The sequence below is a fragment of the Gopherus evgoodei genome, unplaced genomic scaffold (assembly GCF_007399415.2).
Source record: "Gopherus evgoodei ecotype Sinaloan lineage unplaced genomic scaffold, rGopEvg1_v1.p scaffold_83_arrow_ctg1, whole genome shotgun sequence".
Classification (NCBI taxonomy): domain Eukaryota; kingdom Metazoa; phylum Chordata; order Testudines; family Testudinidae; genus Gopherus; species Gopherus evgoodei.
Genome location: NW_022060104.1, coordinates 272,136 through 278,552, shown reverse-complemented (window position 1 = coordinate 278,552; position 6,417 = coordinate 272,136).

Sequence of the window (6,417 nt, the reverse complement as noted above, 5' to 3'; positions counted from 1 at the left end):
CCAGCCAGCAAGGCAGCCAGAGAAGGGGAAGAGCACTCCAGCCATCTATTGGGTGTCTGGGAAGTGGGCAGGCAAAGCCCGCCCACTGCTAAAGGATCCTCCCCCAGCCTAAGGGGAGGAACCACAGGGCCACAGAACCCACTGAGTGCGGGGGACAACTAATAAAAGAACAGGGACAGGAGTGAGGTCAAAGGGTCAGAAGGAGGGAACCGAACGGGGACACAGAGCAGAGAACCCCGGACAGCGCCCACTGCTCCTCGAAGGCGTCAAGGGAGCCAGTGGACGCCGCCCAGAGGAACTCCGCCCGGATGCGTGATCGGACCATGGAGCGGAAGCAAGCCCCACAGTCACCGGAGTCTCCGTCGGCCAACCTCCCCTCCCTGGTCGCGTGGATAGCCTTTTTCGCCAGGGCGAGGAGGAGGTTGACCAGGAGGTCCCGGGACTTCGTGGGGCCACGGATAGGGAGTGCATACAGAAGGAGGTGAGGGGAAAAGTGTAACCAAAAACGCAAGAGGATGGCTGTGAGGAGCCGGTGTAGGGGCTGCAACCTGGCGCACTCTAAGTACACGTGTGCCAGGGTCTCCCTCACGCCGCAGAAGGGGCAGGTGTCCGGGACAGGGGTAAACCGCGCCAAGTACACGCCCGTGCTCACGGCCCCATGGAGGAGCCGCCAACTGATATCCCCAGTGGGCCGTGGGACCAGGGTGGAGTAGAGGCTGGCCCACCGGGAGCACTCCAGCCAGCGGGGCAGCCCAAGCAGACACAGAGCGCTCCCGGTATCAGGGGTGCTGACCCTGCTCCCGCCCTGAAGGGGTGAAAACAGCCCTGGGAGAGGGCTGTGGCTGGAGAAAGCAGCTTTTAGGCTGGGCTGATTGGGGGAAGTAGCTGCAGCTGGGGCCATGCCCCAGAACACACTCAGCTGGCCCTATAAAGGCAGAGAAGCCAGGCACCCAGACAGTCTCTCTATGTTTGTGGAGGGAGAAGGGCCTGGCTACAGGAAGCTAGAGACAGGGTACCTGACTGGAGCAGAGCTGGGGAAAGTCAGAGAAGCTGAGGATCTCTAGCCTGGAAAGCCACAGGCTGTGGCCTAGCATTGGGCTAATAGGTACCGGGGGTGGCAGAGGGCAGCCCAGGGGTAGGCAAAGGCAGCAGGTCTAAACCTAACCTTGCCTGTGATGAGTAGGCTGATACTGCAGTCTTCCTCAGGGCATGGGATTAGATGATGACTGGCAGTAGCATGATACTGAGGCAAGGTGGGGATAGTGAGTGGGGTTTCCCCTGGGAGGGGAGACCCCAAGAGAAAGGGACTACTGCCAGGAAACAGCACCCCAGTTAAAGGGGCACTAGGTCCAGGAAGGGACATGGCGGCTCACTGGCCTGCAGAGGGCGCTCTGGAGCTGGAATGAGCTAATTCCCAGAAGTCACTAGCAGGAGGTGCTGCAGGAGTGAGTCTGCATGTCTACAATCTCTCAGGTTGATTTTTTTTATGAAGATTTAATTGTATGCAAAACATGAACTCATTCCAGCTTCTCCATGTTAGCTAGCACTGTAGTATCCATTTATTAATGTCTATCACATCATAAGCATTAATCAATTAATCCTCACTACACTACATAATGTTGTTGTGACAGTATGGACCCCTGTGTCCATACCCTACACACTACTGTAATAATCTCTGTACAAAGTATGCCCTGTAAGAGATCATTTCAAAACTCATAATTTGCTGATCGTTATCATCCTGATAAAATATATGTGGCAATATTGTATGTGAAATTATAGATTTATCTGTATGATGTTAACATATTCCAAACCACAGCCCTACCCAAACAGAAGTTGACAAACAGGTCAGTCCTAAACAAAGGAAGGTGTGCTCTGCTTACTTTGAATTTAAGCATTAAACAGAGTCATCAAGCAGGAAGGGGAGACAAAGGAAGTGCAAACAGGTGGAAAAAAACAGCAGGGAACATCCTTCTACATAGACTCTTTGTCTCCTGAATCTCAGCAGGATATGTTTTTCAAGAGGGGGACTAACTATAAAACAGAGAGACGAATACCCCTAGGCAACTCGCTCTCTCCCTCTCCCTGCTCATCACATGCTCTTCACCTGAAGCAACAAAGAAGCCTTCATTGAATTCTGGAAGAAGTGGTCCTGACCTAGAGAATTTGGTAAATAAGACTGATGAAAGCATATGGTGAGAAACTTTGCTTGACTTTGATATAGTTTGCGAAGTTAGGCACCAGCAGCATTTTAATTTTATTTTTGGTAACCATTTCTGACTTTTAAGCCTCATTACTTGCAGTCACTTAAAATCTTTCTGTTTGTAGCTAATAAACTTAGGGTTTTTTTGTTTTATCTAATCCTGTATGTTTAAATGGAAGTATCTGGGAAACTCCATTTGGCACATAATATTGTGTGTATATTATTTCTATTAAAGAAATAGCAGACTTTATATAAACGTGCATTGTCCAGGAGAGGGCTGGGCACTACAGGACATACATTTCTTGGGGGGAAATCTAAGACTGGAGTGTGTTAGGGTCATCTTGAAATTTAACCAAGGCTGTTGAGAGCCAAAATGTGTGTGTGCTGCAGCCAGCCAGCCACAAACATTGCTGGGAGTGACTTGCATGCTGGAGGCTGTTTGTGAGCAGTCCAGGCTGGAGGCTACAGCAGCAAAGCATTGTAAAGGACACCCTAGGTTAGAGGGTAGGGGTGACACAGCTACTCATTAGTCTGGATTGTACCCTGGTATGTGACAGTAGTATCCTGACCTATATAATGTAATATAATTATCAACAAAATGGCCCGACTGAAATCAATGGTTCACTGTCAGACTAAAAGGATGTATCATGTGGGAGGGTCACAGTGATGTATCCTAGATTAGTTAGGAACTGGGGAACCTTATGAGAAAGGATGGCCTATACGGGAAGGATAGGCCCCACCTAAAGTGAAATGGAACCAGATTGCTAGCATGTAAAATCAAAAAAGGTCATAGAGTAGTTTTTAAACTAGGGGCTGGGAGAAAGGCAGCAGGTGTAGAGAAGCATGTGGTTTGGACTGAGACATCCCTTAGGGGAGAATCTATTAATCTAGATTCTCTACATTCTAGTAAAGAGGAGAAAATGGACGATGAGAAAATACCAGTAGAATATGATGAAAAACTGGCAATTACATCACATAACGACAGACAGCTAAAAAGTGACAATTTTTTAAAGTGCTTATATACAAATGCTATATGTCTAAATAAAAAGATGGGTGAACTTAAGTGCCTCTTATTAATGAGGAAATTGATATAATAGGCATCACAGAAACTTGGTGGAATGAGGATAATCAATGGGACACAGTAATACCAGGGTACAAAATATATTGGAAGGAGAGAACAGGTCGTGCTGGTCGTGGAGTGGCACTAAATGTGAAAGAAAGCATAGTCAAATGACAAAAATCTTAAATGAACCAAACTATACCATAGAATCTCTATGAATAGAAATTCCATGCTTAAATAATAAGAATATGGCAGTAGGGATATACCACCGATCATCTGACCAGGATGGTGACAGTGACTGTGAAATACTCAGGGAGATTAGAGAGGCTATAAAAATAAAAAAAATAAAAAACCTCAGTAATAATGGGGGTTTTCAACTATCCTCATATTGACTGGGTACATGTCACCTCAGAACAGGGTGCAGAGATAAAGTTTCTTGACACCTTAAATGACTGCTTCCTAGAGCAGTTCAGCCTGGAACCCACAAAAGGAGAGGCAATTCTTGATTTAGTCCTTAGTGAAGCACAGGATCTGCTCCAAGAGGTAAATATAGCCGAACTGCTTTTAATAGCGACCATAACATATTAAAATTTAACATCCCTGTGAGGGGGTAGGGGGAACACCACAGCATCCCACCATGGTAACATTTAATTTCAGAAAGAGGATCTACACAAAAATGAGGAAGTTAGTTAAACAGAAATTAAAAGGTGAAATCCCTGCAAACTGCATAGAAACTTTTTACAGACACCATCATAGAGGCTTAAATTAAATGTATATCCCAAATTAATAAACATAGTAAGAGGACCAAAAAAGTGCCACCGTAGCTAAACAACAAAGTAAAAGAAGCAGAGACTAAAAGGCATCCTTTAAAAAGTGGAAGTTAAATCTTACTGAGGAAAAGAGAAAGGACCATAAACTCTGGCAAGTGAAGTGTAAAAGTATAATTTGGAAGGCCAAAAAAGAATTTGAAGAACAACTAGCCAAAGATTCAAAAAGTAACAGCAAAAAAAAGTACATTAGAAGCAGGAAGTCTGCTAAATAACCAGTGGGGCCACTGGACGATCGATATGTGAAAGGATCACTCAAGGACTATAAGGCCACTGTGGAGAAACTAAATGAATTCTTTGTATCAGTCTTAATGGCTGAGGATGTGAGGGATATTCTGAAACCTGAGCCATTCTTTTTAAGTGACAAATCTGAGGAACTGTCCCAGATTGAGGATTTGCAACAAACTGATAAATTAAACAATAATAAGTCACCAGGACCAGGTGGCATTCACCCAAGAGTTCTGAAGGAACTCAAATGTGAAATTGCAGAAGTACTAACTGCTGTATGTAACCTATCATTTAAATCAGCTTCTGTACCAGATGACCTGAGGATAGCTAATGTGACACCAATTTTTTAAAAAGGCTCCAGAGGCGATCCAAGCAATTACAGGCCAGTAAGCCTGACTTCAGTACTGGGCAAATTTGTAAAAACTTTATTAAAGAACAGAATTATCAGACCCATAGATAAACATGATTTGTTGGGGAAAAGTCAAAACAGCTTTTGTAAAGGGAAATCACACCTCACCAATCTATTAGAATTCTTTGAGGGGGTCAACAAGCATGTGGATAACAGTGATCCAGTGGATACAGTGTACTTAGATTTTCAGAAACCCTTTGATGAAGTCCCTCCCCAAAGGCTCTTAAGAAAAGTAAGCTGTCATGGGATAAGAGGGATGGTCCTCATGGACCAGTAACTGGTTAAAAGACAGGAAACAAAGGAGAGAGGTAAATAGTGGTGCCCCCCAGGGGTCTGTACTGGGACCAGTTTTTGTCAACATACTCATAAATGATCTGGAAAAGGGGGTAACTGTGAGGTGGCAAAATTTACAGATGATATAAAACTACTCAAGAGAGTTAAGTCCAAAGCAGACTGTGAAGACTTACAAGGGGATCTCACAAAACTGGGTGACTGGGTAATAAAATGGCAGATGAACTGGTAGCAACTGATTCACCTCCTAGTTAATCCAGATTTGCACCTATGTGATTCCATTAATTTAAGTGGAGATACTCCTTATTTCCACCACTATCTCTTAAAGCAGAATGTGAACCAGAGGTTATCTAATTAGGTCAGTTGAGGTTATATCCTGTGATTTTTTTCAAAGCTGCCTAGGGGATTTAGATACACAGTTATTAGGATCTGTGCATCCAAATCCTCTAGTCCATGTTGAAACCTCATCCTCATTGTTTGATGAAAGGTTGCAAAAATGAGAAATAAAAGTAAAAGACCATTGGGGCAAGTAGTGATGAGAAAAGGCTAATGAGAGTCAGGATTCCAGTTCTTTTCTTTATTGCTAATTTATGTATTCTTAGGGAAACCAATTCAATTTGCTAATTCATCTGAGCACCTTAGCCTGTCTGTATAATGGAGAGAATAAAGCTCACCATCTGTACCTCACATTGGTGATGTGGGTCTTGATTGTGCCACCCTGACTCACATTGAAAGTAACGTGGCTGCTGCATGTGAGTAAGGGTAAGAACGTCTCACCTTTGTGTTTACAGAGTAGGATTCTAAAAAGTTAACTGAGATAGGCACATAACCCCATTGTAGTAAAAGGGGATATGGGAACCTAAGTCCCTTAGGCTTCCTTGAAAATCCTAGGTATAGGGTCCCCCACTGATTTCACTGAAGCTGTGCAGATTTACACCAGCTGGAAATCTGGCCCATTGATATCAATAGAGTTACGTTCCTTTACACCAGCTGGAGATCTAACCTACTGATATCAGTGGTGCTATGTCTGATTTACACCAGCTGGGAATCTGACCCATTGACTCCAATGAAGCAATGCTGATTCACATCACCTGAGGATCTAGACCATTATCCTTTTTTCCCCTCCCTAAACCATTGCTGAGTTTGTGAATACCAAAAATAGGATTTGTAAGTGACTGCTTTTTAATGAAAAACAAAAATGTATTGATTTTATTCTACAGACTCAAACACTTATTTGAGAGGCTGAGGAAAGATATTAATGCTGCAACATTGAAGAGCACTGAAGGTGAAGAGGATGAAAGGTAAGCAACATCTGACAACATGGCTGACAGTGTGAAGTGTTCTTTATAACATTTGTTGATCTGTTCAGATTAGCTATATATAGAAAGAGAGATCTAGAAAT